This window comes from Callithrix jacchus, chromosome 5 (genome assembly GCF_049354715.1).
Source record: "Callithrix jacchus isolate 240 chromosome 5, calJac240_pri, whole genome shotgun sequence".
NCBI classification, from domain to species: domain Eukaryota; kingdom Metazoa; phylum Chordata; class Mammalia; order Primates; family Cebidae; genus Callithrix; species Callithrix jacchus.
The window spans coordinates 51,383,742-51,404,849 of NC_133506.1; positions in this window are offsets into that span (position 1 = coordinate 51,383,742).

Below are 21,108 nucleotides of genomic sequence, written 5' to 3' on the forward strand. Positions count from 1 at the left end.
GGAGGCCATTATTGTAAGTGAAGTCACTCAGAAGTGAAAAATCAAACCCTGTACATTTCCACAAAAATGGGAGCCAAGGACACGCAAAAGCATACATTGTGGTAAAATGAACTTTGGAGACTCAGAAGGGGCAAGATGGAAGGGAAGTGAAGGATTAAAAATTACACATTAGATACAATGTACACCACTCAGGTAACAGGGCACTAAAACTCAGAATTTGCCACTATAGAATTCAACCATGTAACCAAAAACCACTTGTATCACAGTGACTATTGAAATACAATCAATAAAGTAGTTGATATAGAAAAAAAAAAGTGAAATGTAGAACATACAAAAGTAAGAACCTGTGGAAAATATCCAGGTTGCTTCCTTTTCACTCACTCTTCGTGTAATGTGGCTATCCTAAATAGAAAGTATTTAATCGTAGTTTCTCCTGTACGTTCTCCTCTGAGACAACAGCAAATGTGAATTCCTTTAATTACAGTTTAATACTAACACCACCTGTTAGCTCCAAACCAAGAAACTTTTTTTCTCTTGATTCTCATCTGCTTATTTGAAGTTCCTTTGGCAGTTTGTTTCTATAACAATTTCACTACCTGAAAAATATCTCAGTCTCAATGTAAAAGTGATTTGATTGCATTATGCAGATTTGTTTTCTCTCAGGTTTTAATATCAAGTTAGCATGTAAGGGTTTTTCCTACAATGAGAATTAAACATGCTGACTATGTATAACTTATGTTCTCTTAATAGTTAATATAATTTAATCCAAAGCTATTACTAGCCTAATTGGGTTTACTTGTGCCTTGGCTTAAGGTCTAGAATGTAATAAACTTAAAGGTCTGAACACGGTGAGGTTAATTATGCTTAAAACCTGCAAAGCAGCAAGTTTTAGGTCCATTAAATACACACACACACACACACACACACACACACACACACCATGCATGCCAACAGAAAAATGAGCTAAAAAAATTCTTCCAACAACAAGTGAAATCACACCTTCCTTCACAGGTCTATGTGCTGCCACAGCTCAGGTTATAATATAGCACTTGCTTCTTTCCCTACTCTTGGCAGAGCTTTCTGCCAAATTATTTGTCCTCAAGGGCTATTCAGCTCACATTCTGTGTTCAAAATGGTTCGCCAGTGCCTATGAAATCAAACACAAACACTTCACTCTGGTTTTCAAGGATTCTCTAATTTGAACCCAATTTATCTATACAATATCAGTGCCCTCCACTTCACTGTATGATCTTTAGCTTAATTAATATAGCTTAAGTATTGTGCCCTCAGCACTCAAGAAACTTTCCACCTTTGTTAAGACCCATCCCTTTTCAAGCAGTTCTAGTTGCCTTTGGTATCCTCTTGATTCTCCTGCTCACCATTGTTCTTCTTTAGCCTTGGGGGACAAGGGCAGCTACCTATGGGAGGGTAAGGCAGTCAAGAGCAGGATGCAGCCATAGCCCAGCATCATTGGACCTAAGTGCAATGTCACTGGCTTGCTTTCTGACGATATTTTATTTGCCTTGCAGGCACATTTTCCAAAAGCGAAAGCTTAATGGATTCAGGTGTTCACCATAAAGAACTATCTTATTGGACACAAGTTAGTGTCAAGGAACCTCAGAGGTGGTTAGCTTCGCTTAAGTCCAAACCATCACAAATCTTTAGCCTGTACATCAATCAGTCTTTCATCCAATCCGTTGCTGTAGCCAAATGACTGGGCTGACAGAGCAGAGTCCAACAGGTATGTGTGCAGTCATGGGCCAGATCAAGCCAGCAAAAAACACCTATAGCAGAGCAAGCAGTGAAGGCTTATGGACTCCTTTCTGTAGAGTTCCCTTTTAGTGCCCTAAATCCCACAGGCAGATACTTCCTTATTTGTTAAGAAATAACAACGGAGTAGAGTATGGACTCAACAATAAAAAAGAATGAACCATGGACACACAAAATAACACTGATGAATTTCAGAAACATTATGCTTAGTGAAGGAAGCCACATAAAGTCAAGTACATATTGTATGGCTCTATGTACAAGATGACTTTGAACAGGCAAAACTAATATATTGTGAAAGAAATCACAACAGCAGTTGCCTCACTGGAGATGCAGGGCTTGTCTTGGCAGAAACCCATCAGAAGGGAAAAAGATCTGTGGTGACGTCAATGATTTACATCTTGATATGGTATGAATTTCATAGGTATGTGCATTTGCCAACCTGTGTACTTATGCATTTCACAGTGAGGACATTATCCTTCTATATTTAAAATGAAATTTGGAAAGTCAGTACAAGTTCTTATATTGTTTTCTCCCATATTTATATGAGTTCTCTCATTTTCACTGGACTTCGAGGTGAGGAGCTATATAGGAGGTGGTCTCTGAAGTCAGAATTTCTAGGTCCAAACCCCAGTTCTACCAATTTCTGGCTTTATGACTTTGAAGTTCCCTAAGCACTCTTAAGTTTAAGGCAGTTTCATCCAAAGAACAATTATTATCATCATTATCACAACCTCACAGTTATCATAAAGTTTAAATAAATAATACATACAAAATCTTCTACCTCAAGGACTAAGTATTCATTTATTAGCTACAAGTGTCAATACCAGATTTAAACACCTTGAAAGGTAAGGCTGTGCTCCCTTAGTCTTTTTGTCTCACTGCACATTTCTGTGATCTGTGCTTCTTAAACACTGGAATGTATGTACCGGGGTGTGAACAGTGGTTATGGGGGTTTTCAAAACTATATAAAAATGACAATATAACTTAATATTTAGTAGAGGGGGGAATTAAACACCTTAGATATTATAAACGCATGACATATTTGTGGAATAGAATGAAATTCCTAGGTATGCTGAAGATAAAACAAGAGGATTCAAAGTGGTTTCAGACATTCCCCTAGTGGCTTTTGTTATACCCAGAACTGTCTTCTCTATTCTCCACTGATTTCAAGGTAAATTCAGTGGAGAAGTATTAGAAGTAACATGATGCTGCTGAATTCAATCAAAATATATTACAGGTCGTTTGGGTTCCACATTTGGAATAAGTATCTGCTAGTTCATATTAGTTTGTTGGCTTGACTATATTAATCTACTTAATCTGTTAATTCCTTAAGTTTCAAGCAAGTAGCAATTCAATTATCCCATGAATGGAGAAACAATGTTGTGCACTTTGTATGTTTTTTTAAAAATTAATTTTTTAAAAAAAGTGTCCACACCAAGTAGTGAATGGAACCAATATGTCATTGCCTGGCTTCTCTTGCAACGTGGCTGTCCATTAATGTCTAATCATACGACAGATGTGATCCACTATCAATGTGATCCAAATGGCAAGTTCCATCAGTCAACACTTTCAAGGAACAGAATGCTGAGGACCAATTGGTTCTTAGTGCTCTCAAAATTCATCCTGATTTAGGTTGTGATCAGGTGTTGTGGATACTGTACACATGAATGCTATGCACTAGTCTATAAAAGAACTCCTAAATACTAAAAACAAATAACTATAGGTACAATGAAATTATTTAAATCAGCATTCTTCTTAGGGAGTGAGATAAAAACCGGGGCCCTTTTGGAAATTCTATTTTACATAGATGGAAACTGCCAAGATATGACATCTTGAGAAATAAACAGCCTTTGGGTTAGCTTAGCCTATATGCTCCCTGAATCCCAGTACAATAGCTCAGAATGGGCATCTGCTTATGCACCCTGAATTGCTGTGTGTGCACTCCTCAACACACAGACACTCACTCACGCCTGGGCTGAACATCATTCAGCACCATCTGCTTCATAGTCATTGGGTTTCCAAGTCATGCATGTAGATCCTTTAAAGCATAATTGTTGATTTCCACACCCAGCCTTCCCTTTGCCTGCAGCCATTTCTTCTATAATTGGCACAATCATTCTGCAAGTATTCACTGACCTTCCACTACCTATAGCATAGCTTAGAAATTACAAGCACAGACTCCAGAATCAGACTGCCTGGATTTGATCCTCTACCATTTCCTAGCTTTGTGACCTTGGTCCATTCCCTTAACTCCTCTGTACCTGTTTCCTCTTCTATAAAATGGGTTTGATAATAATTCTCAACACATGGAATGTCATGAGGATTAAATGAGGTAACACACACAAAGCACTTAGAGTTATGACTAGCACATAGCAAACACTCAGTAACTTGCTGCTGCTGTTATTGTTGTTAGTATGGCCAGGGACTGATACTGATGATACAGCAGTCAGCAAGATTGCCTCTGCCTTACTCCTAGAGGGGCTTGTGGTCTAGCATGGAGAACAAAGCATTTAAAAAATTAAGTGAATTCAGGGTAACATCATGAAAAGACAAAATAGAAGTACAGAAGAACACCTAAAACATCAGTCTATGTTAAGACATTTGTGGGAAAACCAAGACAAGACATGTCTTTGTGGTTTAGTTGCTATAGGAGTAATCCATGAAGCATACAGAAAAAAGAGCACCATGTCATGGAGAGACGGCTGAGAGCTTCAGCTACAACTGTGGTTCTCCATGTGAGTACTTTTCCCAGGGGACATTTGCCAATGTCCAGAGACGTTTTTTATTGTCACAATGTGGAGGTGGGGGAGTTGGCACCTAGCAGGGAGAGGCCAGGGAAGATGCTAAGCCTCCTACAAAGCACAGGATAGCCCCACAACAAAGAATTATTCAGTTGATGTCAGTAGTGCCAAAAATGAGAAACTCTGGTCTAGAAGGAGAGATTGGATTTTTATGAGTTTACAGGACAGAATGTAGACCTGCTTTTGTGTCTGCATTTCTAAATACAAATTATATACATCGACGACTCCAACTTTCAGATTGAAATCACATTCATTTCAATATGCCACCCTGGAACAAAGCTGTGGAAAAGATTTACAGCTGTTTGCTACCTCTAACTATTGAAGACTATGAACAAATCTTTTCTTACAAAAGTCACCACATTGTCTTACATTAGTCTGCATAACCTACTGCAAATCACCCCTGGCCCTCCTGGACTATGCCATGGTCTCTTTCACATAGTTTGTGTTTCAAGTAGACAAAAGCATACGGGGAAATATGTCAGAAGTTGAAGTGATGCCCTGTTAAGTAGCTACTAGATTTGAACTTTCTCCCCAGGATTCTACAGTAAATGCTTATTTTATTATATTGTAACATAGATCCCTAAATTACACATAAAAATAATATCAAGTACTGTACTTAACTTTAATCTGATTATTTTTAAAGTACCTTCCAATTGCTTAAATTAAACAGATATTTTATCAACTGGGGGCCCTACTAATTATGCTGTTTCTCTTATTAAAAATTACTGTAACATCTGTTCCAATTTCTGTAAAACAATGAACAAGTTTTTTCATGTTTTTATTTTTAGAATGAACTGTGCAATGAAAGAACAGCACATAACATACCCTGCTAAAATAAGCATTCATCTTGGAAAGGCAAATTTATGGTTTCTGTAAAGCTAGGTTTAAGCACATCAAGCCTTTTAAACTCAATGACTGACTTACGATCTGTGTAAAACATCATCCATCAAAGTGGTAGCGCTCATTTAATTATTTACAAGTCTTTTTGTAGTAACTGATTTGAGGACTTACGTTTCCTTTTTTATTTTGTGGAAAAGTGTCAATTTTAAGCATTGGGGCCAATATTCATTAAATTGTGAATACAACTTTAAATGGATATAATCTTTCTTTGTCAATTATAGCTCAGTAAAGCTGGGAAAGAAAAATAAAGCTAAGTCAAATGAATAAAAACCTAATGTAAGCTATAGACCTTGGCTAACAATGAGGTGTCAAAGTAGATTCACCCATTGTGACACATGTACCACTCTGGTGCAGGTGTTGATAGTGGGACGGCTGTGCATCTGTAGGGAAATGGGGGCAGGGGATGTATGGGAACCTTTGACACTTTTTTGTTTTTTTGAGACAGAGTCTCATTTTGTTGCCCAGGCTGGAGTACAATAGCAGGATCTCGGCTCACTGCAACCTCTGCCTCCCAGGTTCAAGCCAGTCTCCTGCCTCAGCCTCCCAAGCAGCTGGGATTACAGGAACATGCCACCATGCCCGGCTAATTTTTTGTATTTTTAGTAGAGATCGGGTTTTGCCTTGTGGGCCAGGCTGGTCTTGAACTCCTGACCTCAGGTGATCCACCCCCCTCAGCCTCCCAAAGTGCTAGGATTACAGGCGTAAGCCACCATGCCCAGGCCCTTTTGTACGTTTTACTCAATTTTGTTGCAAATCTAAAACTGCCCTAAAATATAAATCTAAAAAATCTGCTGTGAGTACAGCAGATCAGTAAACTCAGAATATTAGTGATGAGAAGGCCTTGGAATAATTTAGTTTACTATGTTCATTGCATAAGCAGGAAAATCGAGGCCCAGAGATGGGCTTTGCCTTTCACCCAGCAATATGGTGAGTTCATAGCAAAGCTACAGACATCTGAGATAAGAAAATTGGACCACGGCCCTCAGTGAGGCCCTTCTTTAATCCCTTCCCCTGTGAACATGGTAGAATAATGCAAAAGTTCTTAGGTCTAGTCCATTGAGGTAGAATGCTCACACAAGCCAGGCAAAGCAGACCTGTCACTCACAGATAAGCAGCAGGGATAAACGGAAGTCTAGGAGCCATGACGAAGATATCCTCCAAGGCGCAGGAAAGCTGCTCCGGGCAGATGGAGTCTCATCTGCGCATGCTCCACTCGCATTACGCCTGAGAAAGCCGAGCGCTACTCTGGGTTTATACAGCCTGGGCGGCACTTGCCTCGCTGAGCCCACGTGCTGCAGAACGCTCTGATCTAGGAAGAGTGCAGACACAGCTGGGGTTGTTCCGCACCCTTCCTCCTCAGCTCAGGGTGCTAGATGCTCAGTACATTCTAGAGTTATTCTGAGAACTAGAAACAGGAGGTGGGAAAATTAGGTCAGCCAAGGTCATCCAGGAATCTGTCCTCCTCCAAGTAACACTCCCTTGATTAGACTACATTATAGAAAAAGGTCGAAAGCTATATTTGTAGACATAATTAAAAATCCTAATCAGTTAACTTTAAGCTAATTAAAAGGAAGACTATCATGAGTGAGCCTGCCCTAATCAGGAAAGCCCATTCAAAGAGGGTGCAGAGGTCAGAGACTCAGAGAAGTAGAGACACCCTCTTCTTGGCCTTAAAGAGGAAAACTGCCCTGTTTTGGGCAGTTCCACATGACAGGGAACAGTGGGTGGCCTCTGGGAGCTGTGGGATTCAGTCTTATAATAACAAGGACCTAAATTGCTCCACCAGTGAGCTTGGAAGAGTATCCCAAGCCTCAGCTGGGCATGCAGCCACCGCTAGCACCTGATTTCAATCTGGTGAGGTCCCAAGCACGAAAATCAGCTCAGGTGTACCCAGACTCTGATTCATGGAGACTGAGATAAATGACTGTTATTTTAACTCACTAAATTTGTGGTAAATCATATAACACACAAAATTAATACAATAACGTTGTTCTGTGATTTTCCACATTTATGACTGCCTCCCTCCCATCTCTGGGCCAGACCACTCTTAGATCCTTTGAAATGATATGGACAGTTCAGGACACAAATTAACAGGGGCCAAGCCAAGGAGTTTCACGTGCCCTTCATTCCACCTATCCCATGTCCCATTATAGAATGCCCAGGTAGCTTATCCCTGACTTCCAGCCTCAGCTAAGGATTTAGGTAGGAATTCTGATAGTAGAAACTTTAGGTAGGAACTTTGCTATTTTAGCCTATGAGTACAATTAGTACAGTTCATTAAAACAATGAAATAAATGTAAATCCATACATTTATACTGATTCTAAAAATAAAATCAAATGAAAAAACCCTCATTGCAGAAACTTAGGAAACTATTTTTAAAAACGTTAAGTAAAGGGAAAGACAAGCATATTTATCCTCCCTCTTCTATGTGGACTCGAACTCAGGGTAACCAAAGAGCTGATGAAGAAACTTCTCTTTATAAAATATTCCACTTCTTAGAATAAATGAAGAAGAAATAATATAATTCAAACATGACTATTTAAACCTCCAGTAAATTAGAAGTTAGGCCATGATTATCAGTGGCTGCTAATATCACTAAAAGAGGGAAAAAAAACAGACAACTAACTGTATGCTTCCTCCTGGTCAGAACACCACCTATGAGATCGACTTGCCAAAAAATTGAATCTGCAATGTAAAAAGCCTCCGGAGATCTAATTTGCAGGAAACACCAAAGGCAGAGAAACATGTTAAAGCCACCATGGAAATGCATTCATCAAAACTCAGACAGTGGGATATGCCAGAGCATAAACAACATGGATTTTTTACAAATGAATTGCAAGGAATAAACATAGAGATGGTGGAAGAATGCACATATTCAAACAAACCTAAGAGACATATCAATAACTGCAACTTATGAATCTTATTTGAACCCTGACTTGAAGAAAGTGTACGTACACACACACACACACACACACACAACTGGGAAAATTTCAACACTGAATATTTGATGATATTATAAATTAAAAATTATTAGAGCTTTTAAAATATATTTCCACTTATTTTTTGGAACTAGAATTCTTGACTTTTAGAGATAGGCATAGTGATGTAGCAAGATACTTGAGATTTACTTCAAATAAATGTGACAAGATGCAGGGGTATGTGGGTTGGGTCACAGGTGAAACATAATTGGCTGTGAGTCGAACAATGTTAGTTGGTAGACTGGTGGAGTCTTTAATATTTTTCCATTTTTAAAATGTATTTGCAATTCTCTATAGTAGAAAGTTTTTTATATACAAAAAGCAAAAACAACCATGTCACCCTCTATTTAAAATATTTCAGTGGCTTTTGTTGCTCATAGGATCAAAGACCAGAATCCTGCAAGGTTCTGAATAATCCAGCCTTTGCTTACTACCCCAGCCTCAATAGATCTCATCTTCCTTCTCTCTGAGTTTCATCTACAAAGGCCCTTCATTCTTCCAATGTTTCAGCATCTTTGTAGACCTCATTCTTTTGCCAGAAATCCTCCCCTCCACCTACTTCTTCTTACTGAGTCAAACAATCCTATTAAACAATCTCATAGCACTATTCATCACCATTAAGGTATTTTTACAGATAGCAATTACATATAGATTTGCTTAAGGATTTTATTAATGTATGATTCCCAGCAGAGACCTGGGATGATTTGGTTCCAGTCCTTTGCTCCTAAAAGGTGAACAAAATACTTAAGTGCCAAGAAATAGAATAAATAAAATTACTCAAGAACATGTAACCAATTTTTGCTAAGTAATTTTTGTGTAAAGTGAGGTTAAAGATATACACAAATAAGAAAAAAGTTTGAGAAAATGATACGGCTCATAAAGTATCTTTTTCATGGGTTTTTGAGAAAGTTCAGAGAAGGCTACATAGACTACAAAGAGCTTTAACACCCAGGATCCCTCACACTAGGCTCCTCACTTGCTCCGAGACAAGAAAGAAACAAAGTCAAAGGCTTTGTTGTAACACAAGTTATGCAGCAAGAAGTCTATGAGAGCCAATGGGATTCTCAAGAGCCCATGCCTTAACGTGATGTCCTCATCAGACAGAATAGAACACAAGCCTGCAAACCACCAATAGTTAGATAGTCATCAATGGAGGGCTGAATTTCACTTATTTTTCTTGTTCTTATTCCTTGGAAGGAAACTGAAGTGGGCTAAGGAGTGAGAACAGAAAAAAACATATTAATTCTCTTATTGGAAAGTATTTTCTTAATCAAAACTGAAATTCAAACCTTTGTCATCTCTTCTTTTTTCATTACCACTTGTGTGCAATATATCCTCTAAATTCAGATAATATTCCTTTGAGTCTACACCTCTTACAGTATTCTATCATCTACAACTAAAGAATATGGGTTTCTCTCTGTGCGTTAGGTATATTTTGATCACCCTCTATGAGTAAGTTTATATAAAGATGAACAAAACAACTCTCGGTCTTTGCCTTAAGGGAGTCATATATAAATTAATTTGGAAAATAAGCCCCTTATTCTTTGACGAATAAGGGAAAGATAACTCTGAAACATGTGTACCCAATTTTTCTAGATGCCACAAAGCTGTAATAAATTCCAGATGACTTGGTTTCTATGTTTTAAAACAGGCATAGATCTGCTATGTAAATTTTAAGAGGAAAAGAGTATCTCCATCCAAAGGAAAAAATATATATGTATAATTCTATTATAAAGATACATGCATGTATAAATTTATTACAGCAATATTCAAAATAGCAAAGACACTAGATTCAACCTGAATGCTTATTTTTGATAGACTGGATTTTTTAAAAATGTGGTACATATACACCACGGAATACTGTTCAGCCATAAAAAGGAAAGAGATGATGTGAGCTGGAAGCCATTATTATCAACAAACTAACACAGGAACAGAAAACCAGATACCATATGTTCTCACTTATAAGTGGGAGCTGAATGATGAGAACATATGGACACATTGTGGGGAACAACACACACTGGGGCCAGTCAGGGGTGGGCGGGGGTAGGAGAGCATCAGGAAGCATAGCTAATAGATGCTGGCTTCATACCTAGGTGATGGGTTGATAGGTGTAGCAAACCACCATGACACATGCTTACCTCTGTAACAAACCTGCACATCTTGCACATATACCCTGAACTTAAAATAAAAGTTGAAGAAAAAAATCTCCAACACATTTCTCTACATATTCCCACAGAGGGTAGCTAATTAGGTATTGGTTGTGGGTGGGGGGAAGACCATATAAATAGGAAGGTATTTGATGCCATGCATTTCTGGGAAATTAATAAAAGAGCAACAGGGAAAATTGCTCTGATAAAAAAGTCAAAATGTTATCATTCAAAAAGCAGCTATGTCTTCTAGGCTCTCATAACATCTATACCTACTATTTTATACAATAAAATCTACAACTTTTAGGCTTCTAAAAATTAAACGTGCCTTATGGGCCATATTATTTTAGAGAGCACTCTATTTTAAATCACTAGGAGCCTGCAAGATGAATCCATCAAACTGGTCATCTTCTTAAATAAAATAGCAATATTAAGCAAAGACAATATATAGTATAATACCGTAAAAAATCCCTTTCACAGCTAGTGTTAGTGAAATTGGCAACACTTTCCGAAAAATGTGTTGATGTGCATCAAATGCCTTAAGATAATCTCAAATCTTTAACCAATTACTTCATATGTAGGAGTCCATTCTTATTAAACTGTGGGAGAAAAAGAAAACAAAAGCACACGTATACACAAGGATATTCAACCAAACTGCCAAAGAACAGAGTACTGCTTAAATAATTCGATGTATCTGTGTAATGTCACATTATACAACCATTGGGAGGAAAATATTTTCAAAGAAAATTTAGTGGCATGGGGAAATAATTCTAATATAATCCTGAATAAAATAAAAGCAGATCAAAATACCATGTAATTTCAATAATATTATATGCATACAGAAAGAATTTTAAAAATGTACTCGTTATAAATATCTATAGATAGTTTAGAAAGTAACAGCAGTTTGTCTGAATGGTATAGATATTTTTTCTTTTGTATGGTTCTTTTTTTTCAACATTTTCTGTAGTGAGCTTTGATTACTTTTTATAATCAGAGAGCCAAAAATAAAAATTATCGAAGGAACAGTGGAAAATACTACATGGAATATATAACTCTCTATTAATGAGAAAACTAACATAATAACATTGTAAGAATGAGAAAACACTTAAAATAGAATGTCATTTTTAACCATTGTAGATAATTGGAATTCTTTTTATATGCATTTTTTTATCTGCCACCTGATTATCAAAGAGATTCCAGGCACTCAATTGGAAATCCACTAAAGTTGGGCTTTATTTCTAGGCATTATCACTTAATTTTAATTAAACTCTTAAGTGAAAAAACTCTCAGGCACTCAAATTCCCTACAGCATATCTATCTGTACCTAGAAAGTAATAGGTCACTATTTTTATTAACAAATAATAAAAAAGTATTAATCAAATTCAAAACCTGCCAACTATTCGAAAACAATTAACCGATATTCTTCCTTGCACTAATCCTCATTTATTCAACAAATATTGGTGGAGCACCATGTGCCAGACAGTGTGCTGAGACTCTGGGAACACCATGACCCAGATCCCGAGGAACTGTGTGCTAATACTACTGGACAAGATCCTACGAGATACATGGAAGATGGAGAAACTGCAGCTGCCCTCACCTGCTAACAGCTGTTTTATGAGATAATAAATGTATTAAGTAAAGCAGGTATTCACAGCAATAGAATTCTTGAAGAAAAAAATAAATTGAATATTTTTCAGAAGTTGAATGAGAAAGAAGAAGAAACTCTCAGTCAAGTGGAAGACATTGCCATATTACCAGAATGCGCCTGATTTACAACAGTCAAATTATAAACTCCTCATTATTAAAATAAGTCACCAGAAATAATACCCAATAGAAATGGCCAAATGTCACATTTACAACAAAGAACTGGGATTGATATCAAAATTCATGCCCTGGTGAATTAGTAAGCACTACATCAAGTGAATCAAAAGTTATATATATATAAGTTTAATATATATTAGATATAATAATTACACATAATTATTGTGTATCATATAACATTATATGTATACTATCATATATTAATATACTATTATATATTAACATAACATGTTAATATGTGGTATATACTATAATATATAATGATATTCTATTAATATATTTATAAATTATATTAACATAATATACAATAATCATAATCATATATTATATAATTATTTTATTATGTAATATGAAATGTCTATAATTATTATTATATTATATATAATATTAATTATATTGTATAATTATATTTATATTATATTATATATCATATATAACATATATAATATATAATATATATTATGTATAACATTATATAATATATGCTATATATAATGATATATCATATATCATATAATAATTTATAATATAAAATACATTATAAATTATATGATATATTATATATTATATATGAAACATTATTTAATAATGCAATATAAAATAATAATAATATAAAACATAAATAATATATAATACATTATTATATTATATATAATATAATTATATATAGTATTCTTCCTAGTATTTATCCTCATTCTTTATTTTCTTAAAAAATGAATAATATATATCATTCATTATATCATGAATTATATTGATATATATCCATAGTATGCAATTATTATATAATTACATATGTCATATATATGTTATATATTATATATATGATTATATATCAAAAATAATTAATATATAATATATAATATCAGATGTTATATTAAATATCATCTGGTATTTTATATATATAATTACATGTGTATTATATATATATAGTGATTAGCTGAGGCACAACTTTTATGGAAAAACTTCTGATTACACAGAGCCACAGTCAGATTTGACTCAATATTCTGAGCCAAATAATTGCTTTAAAAGAAATCCACTCTATCAAATAAGTAGGAGCAGGACAGTGACAATTACTGAAAGAACTCCTCAGCATGGGAAAGGAAGGTTTCTTTCACTCTAGAGAGGTGACTGCACAGTTTGAGAATCCTGGAAGAACCTTGACAAGCACTAACACAAAAGAATCAACAGGTATACCAGTAAATTTGCCTGCAGTTGTTAAAAAGAAAGGCTACAGCTCACAACAGAAATTTCTAGTTAATGAAACTGAGAGGACTAGATCACTGTAGAATGACTAACCTGTGAAGAATCATTAATAAAAATGTAACATAGGGCATCATAATTTTGAAGAGTTTGGAATTTGGGGAGCAAGGAGGATGTAGTAAGCTGAATAACGGTTCTCCAAAATGCCTATGTCCTAATCCCTCAAGCCTGTGAATGTGTTATTTGACATGGCAGAAAGAGCTTTGCAGATAAGATTCAATTAAGGATATTGAGAGGGGAAGATGGTCCTGGACTATGCACCCAGGTAGCCCCAACGCGATCACAAGGGTTTTTATGAGAAGGAGAGGGAGAGTCGAAAAGAGAGAGATCTGAAGATGCTACGCTGATGGCGTATATGTCATATATATCATATAATCTTTTATATCATATATAACATATATTATGAAATATGTAATTATATAATAATTGCATATTATGAATATATATTATGGATATATATCAATATAATAAATATATCATTATGATATAATGAATGATATATATTATTCATTTTTTAAGAAAATAAAGAATGGAAGATAGGGTCACGAGTCAAGAAATGTAGGGGCCTCTCAAAGCTAGGAAAGGCAGAGAAACAGATTCAGCCCCAGAGCCTCCAGAAGGAATACAGCTCTGTCAACACCTTGATTTTAGCCCCGTGAGACTTCTGACCTTCAAAACTGTTCAGAAAATAAATCAGCATTGTTTTAAGCCACCAAGTTTGCCGTAATTGCTACAGCAGCAACTGGAACGAATACAGATGAAAACCTTCTGTGGTTGGTTTGGTCTGTGTGTTTGACCTGGAGTTTAACAGAGATGGGAATTCAGTAGAAATTTCTAGGTGTCCTCCAGGAGCCATTCTCCCATCTCCCATAAACAGAAGCTCAGTTTCCAGTTGACCAACATCTTCCTGGAATGGAGTATTTAATGCTAACCTCCCCTGTGTCCTCCTCTCAAGAATACAATGTTCAGCTCCACCCAATGTGAACATGTGTCTAAATTCCAACCAAGGGGACACAGGAAGAAACATTGTGCACAAGCACAAGAAAACATCTTTCCCAGGCATTTCCATCCCCACTGTCTCCTTCCTACATCTGGGCTAGAACTTGGACAGGGTGGCTGAACCTCAAAGATGACGTGGGAACAAAAGCTGTGCATGATGAACCAACACAGAAGAAGCAGCTTGGATCGCATCTCTGGACTGCAAGCATGTGAAAAAAAAAGTTGCTACATGGTTCAGGCAGCTGTTATTTTAGGGTTTCTGCTACAGCTGAATGCCATCCTTAACTAAGACAGAGATTAGCTCCAGTACAAACATGATTGTATTTTTATTTAAGCAACATCTAGTCCCACAGGCCAGCCATGCATATACCCTCCCCTTCCAGGCGACCAGACTCCTTCTCCCTCTACCCTCTTCCCACCTCTGAATGTGTCCAACTTGGCTTTCATATGGCATTAACTAATAAGTAGTGACAATGACAGCTGACATTTATCGACTTTTTTTGTTTTTTGGATACAGAGTCTCACTCTGTTGCCCAGGCTGGAGTGCACTGATGCCATCTTGGCTCACTGCAACTTCCAGCTCCCGGGTTCAAGCTATTCTCCTGCCTCACCTTCCTAAGTAGCTGGGATTACAGGCGCCTGCCACCACACCCAGCTAATTTTTGTATTTTTAGTAGAGACAGGGTTTTGTCACGTTGGCCAGGCTGGTTTTGAACTCCTGACCTTAGGTGATCCCCCGGCCTAGGCCTTCCAAACTACTGGGATACAGGTGTGAGCCACTGATCCTGACCAACATTCATTGACTTTTATGTGCGAGACACTCATTAGTTCTTTACATGTGTTAACTAAATTATTTTTCACAGAACCCCTAAGAGACAGGTAATATAACTCCCATTATACCAATTAATAAACTGAGGTACAGAGATTTAAAGTTATCTGAATATATCTGTTATTTTATTTATCTTTCATTTACTTTTAGGATAGATAAGAAAACATAGGCTTTTAGGGATAAAATAACAATTCATGCAGGGTTGATCTATAAACACTCAAGCTAAAATATGATTCCAGTTCAAATTAGGTCATAGATTGTGGAGAGGATCAATTTATTTTCTTAAATTATTTGCACAAAGAAAGAATACGGTGCCTTAAAATAAAGTAAATAAATATGCAAATAAAAGAAGTTAGCTAGAAAGGAAGTAGGTGGGTGAAGAGAGAAAGGAACAAATAGGGGACGGAAGATGGGATAGAGAAAAGTAAGCAAAGAAAACCAAATATTGATTTTTCCTGGATTATTAGATGAAGTTTTTGAAAGTTCCAATATCCAATTCTAAAAATGCTCTCTAGTTTAGAACACTTGTTTTGCTGATAATATAAAGATGTATTACTTCTTCCACTGAGCCACCCTGGTGCCTCAAGCTTACCTCTCTGCCCCTATCGTTGCCCTGAACAAAGATGCTCAAAGTGTAGACCCGGGACCACCACCACCACCAGTAGCAGCAGCAGCACCTAAGAAATGCACATTTTCAGTCTCCATCTTGCACCTACTGGTTCAGAAATAGATCATGAGGCCTCTGCCCTAATAAATAGATCAGTGCCATTATATAAAGGTTTATGGGAGTAGACTCTCTCTTCTACACTCTTGCTCTTCCTTTTTTTTTTTTTTGAGATGGAGTTTCGCTCTTGTTACGCAGACTGCAGTGCAATGGCGCAATCTTTTAACAAGTGGTTTCTTTTAACAAGTGCCATCACCCCCTCCCACTCCCAGTGACCTTGATGCTCACAAAAGTTTGAGAATCACTCCCCTAAATCACCCAGATTACAAAAACTCTTGTCAGGCTAAGAGTGGCCACAGGGTACCATAATCCATAGGTTGTTACCTGGATGCAAGAAGCACAAGGTAGAGGAGACATATCATATGGTGACATGTGGCCGACAGATCATGTGCCATGAGCTTAGTGATTCCTAAGCTCCGTCTCACCTAAACCACACCATGAACTTGTGTATTAGAACCTATCTTAGTCCATTTTGCGCTGCTACAACATAATACCTGAGATTGGGTGATTCACAATGAGCAGAAATTTAATGACTCAGTTCTGGAAGTTGGAAAGTCCAATATCAACGTGCTAGACTCTGGCCAAAGTCTTTCTTCTGCATCATCCCATGGCAAAAAAAAAAAAAAAAATGGAAGAGCAGGGCCAGGTGCGGTGGCTCACAGCACTTCAGGAGGCCGAGGCAGGTGGATCACGAGGTCAAGAGATTGAGACCATCCTGGTCAACATGGTGAAACCCTGTCTTTACCAAAAATACAAAAATTAGCTGGGTGTGGTGGTATGCGCCTGTAGTCCCAGCTACTCGGGAGGCTGAGGCAGGAAAATTGCTTGAACCCAGGAGGCAGAGGTTGCTGTGAGCCGAGATCGCGCCATTGCACTCCAGCCTGGGTAACAAGAGTGAAATTCCATCTAAAAAAAATGGAAGAGCAAGAGTGTAGAAGAGAGAATCTACTCCCATAAACCTTTTTATAATGGCACTGATCTATTTATTAGGGCAGAGGCCTCATGATCTAAACACCTTCCATTAGACACAGTCACCCAACATGGTCATATTGAGGGTTAAGTTTCCAAAACGTGAATTTCAGAGGACACATTCAAACCATATGATACGCTATTATCCTCTTTTGATACATAAAATCACAAAGAATTGGAGATTCTGAGATATAATCTACCAACACTTAGCCAAATAAACTACATACCCATGTACCAGCACTGTGGCTCCTGGGCGTATAATCCAAAGAAATTATCACACAGGTCCACAAGAAATCTGTATAATAATTTTCATTGCAGAAGATTAAGAATCAGTCTATGCGTCTATCACTGAGAGAGATGAAAAACAAAATGTGAGGGTAAGAAAGAAACATAGATGGATCTTAAATCCCTAGTGCTGAAAGGACAAAGCCTCGTTCAGAAGAAAGAACCATATTTATCCACCTATGTTAAAATTACACATACACACGTGCATGTGTGTACACCCATGCACACTTCATGGTGCATTCACATCACGTAAAAACATGTGCATAAACAATACTGGCGTTAGTTTTGCAAAAGCAAATATAAACAAAAAGAGTGGCATTAAATACATTTGAATGTCCGCCTATGGGTTGAGTAGGTGAGCTGGAGGGAATTATGGGGACAAAATGGCAAATGAATCACAAATTAAAATGAAAGAGGAGCCCTGTAAGAAACTGTGTAGGAAAAAAACTGTCTGAAACTCCCAAACTATGTTTTTCCTCTGCTCTGACACTGCAACAACAATCATCAACACAGAAGAAGACTTCTGCAATCAACTGTATGGGTTTCCTCCCCACCACCAAGCAGCAGGCACCAGCTGGGTGACCTCCAATTCACTTCCAACACTAGGAGATAGCGTCAGATTCCACAGGCTGAAGGCTCAGTCCCCAAGACTGCCCCGCTCCACAGACACCATTAGCAAGTCTAGTCCTCCAGAACTTCTGACCCACCTACTTCAAGCTGGGGTTTGCACAACTGCCTCTTTGGGTTTGACTAATGTGCTGGAGTGGTTCACAGTAGAGAAACACTTAAGTTTACAAGTTTCTTATAAAGGATGTCACAAAGGATACAAATGAAGAGATGCCTAGGGCAAGGTTTAAGGAACAGGGAGCAGAGCTTCCATGTCTGCCGCCCCCCCAACCAGGTACCACCCTCCAGGAGCCTCCACCTGGTCAGTCATCGGGAACTCTCCAAACCCAGTCCTCTTGGGTTTTTAAGGAAGCTTGGTGACATTAGCATTCCTTCCCCTCCTAGTACAGTGTGGGACTCTCTCTGGGGAGGATGTTAAGACCCACACTCAGAAAGGTGGGGGGAGAGTCAAGTTCTGCCTTGAGACAGGTGAAAGAATAGTGGGGGAAAGTCAGAGGCTGCCCCTGGAGCCTAAAACACCCCCAACATTGCAACCAAAGACTATAACATGGCTATAGAAGTTAGGAGCCAGGAGCTCGGGAGAATATATATATATATATAATAACACCAGAGGACAAATGATAAAGTAATACGCCATCAACTAAAGAATATGACTAAACTCAAGTTTTTAAATATGAGGAGAGAGAAAGTGAAAGAGAAGAAGAAAAAGAGGAGGAGAAGGAGGGATAGGAGAGAAGAGAAACTACAGAGAAAGATACACCACACTTTTCCCATGTAGGTCAGTGATTGCTGGAATTTGAGTCCAGCTCTCTGTCAGAATTTGAACACAGTAACCATTTCCTTAACGAAGAGCGAAGCTCCTTTCTTTTAAACGTTGCCTTTAATGAAGGATTTATATTATATAAGTTTCTTCAGATGTGTATTTATTCATTCGCTGCATGAATATTTACTGAATTTCTAGTACATCCCAGGCTACACAGGTAAGTCAGTCTGGCGCTCACAGTGTAAGAGATTCCATGACCTGGCTTTGGAATGCTCATTTGGTTGCCTCCTATGTTGCCTATATATATCAAAAAGGGCGAAGTGCATAAAACACCCGAAGAATATCTCCTAATAACACACATATTCATGGGATTCTTCTCTGACAATCAGAATCACAATTAGGGACCTGGGAGGCAATATTAGAGCTAAGAATATCTCTAGCAAGAAGATTTAGACACAAGAAGAAACAAGAGTTGAGTGATGGAGAACAAGAAGTCACGCCATCGGCTGCAAGAATATACATGAACTCATGATACAAAACACTTCATTAAAATGCACGCCAAACTTGCTCTGGCAGCTGGGGTAGAAGCTGATAACCATTTTGATAATAACTCCATACTTCTAGATGGCTTTTTACAATAGAAAAAGTGTTTTCTCCTACCGTTTTATTTGAACTTCACCACAGGCAAAGCAAGCCTCATGATGCCCATTCTGTACGATCTGAATGTATTTAAAAGCAATTATTATTTGAGTTTTATCTTTTTCATATTCTAAATAAATGTACATATTTAAAGCCAAACAAAACAAAAGCATTTCCTGTTTATCTTATCTTTTGACTGCCCTCTGTCTCTCTCTCTGCCTGTATACAAGTCTACCGTAATTTTTTTCACAGTGAGTGGCCACTCTTTTTCCCTCCACATAAATTGCATAAAGTTACCAGTGTTTTAAAACACTGAAATTGCAGAAATCAATCATCTTCATTTACTTCCCATTCCCATCAGAGGGTTCTTATTAAGTGATCTAGAAGCTTTGCACCTGGCTTTAGAGAGATTAGTGGTCCTGATTAACATATCACAAAGACATTGCATTTGGCAGACCAGAAACAGAACACTGGGAACTGCAGCCTGAACTGAGGTTTGCTGGGGAACAAGGGATGGCTAGTCCATAATTTTCTTCCTTCTTTTTAGGTTCATCTCTTTGGGAGACAGTGTGCCATTGTGACCTGTTAGGGGATAATCCTGCTGCAAAATTCCGCACAGAGACAAGGGGAACTGCCATGATTCTCCTCTCTCCTAACTTCCTGTGTGACCTGGTAAAGGAAATTTAATTTATGTTAGCTTTTCTAGCCTTGACTCAGCTGCTCAGCTGCATCAAACCTTGGCCTGCATATTTGTACAGCAAAGATAGAAATAGGACTTAGCCACCTAGGGTTTTCCTGAGGATGAAATGAGAGAGCCAAGTAAAGTACTTAGCACACAGTCAGCCTTTTCAAAAGGTTTTATTCTTTGAGTGGCTATTTTCTTTTTTTTTTTAATTTTTTCCCAATATTTAAGTTTTAAAGCATTTCCAAAATTAAATTACATGTGATGATCAATATGCCATATTTAATGTGATAGTACTGTTCTTCTTTCTCTTGTGAAATAAAACAGCTCTTTAAATTGAAAGTGCATTTTACAATTAATGATTTATTAGAATCAAGGAAAATTTGGCATTTGTTTTATAACAAAAAGTTGGAAATTTAAAATTGTTTAAAGCTTTTTTTTCCTCATGATGTCTTTTTTCAACCATGTTGGCTCATTTTATTGTATCTTTTGGAGAGACTAAACCTCAGCAGCAACTTCTCCACTCATAATTGGTGAGTGAATTTGTGAATGGTTTTATTATTTTTTATCTTTGTGCAAAATGATTTGACCTTCCCTTCAGGGAATCTGAATCCAGCTAATAAAGTCACCTTATAAAACCAATCACAATGAAAAGTCAAGAAAAACTATATATTGAACATGCTTCAAACTGTATGTTCCCAGAAACAAAATGCCCCCAAAACCAAAACACAAAAATTTAAGGCAAATTAATCCATAAAAGTTAAAATATAAAAGTAACATGGACTCCAGAGACAAGATGATCCATCTTTTTTTTTTTTTTTTTTCATATAAAACAGCAGACTGGAGATTTATGAGTGATAGTCTTTGAAGTATCCATAGCTTAAAAGGTTGCCTTGGCCATTTTCCTTTTTCC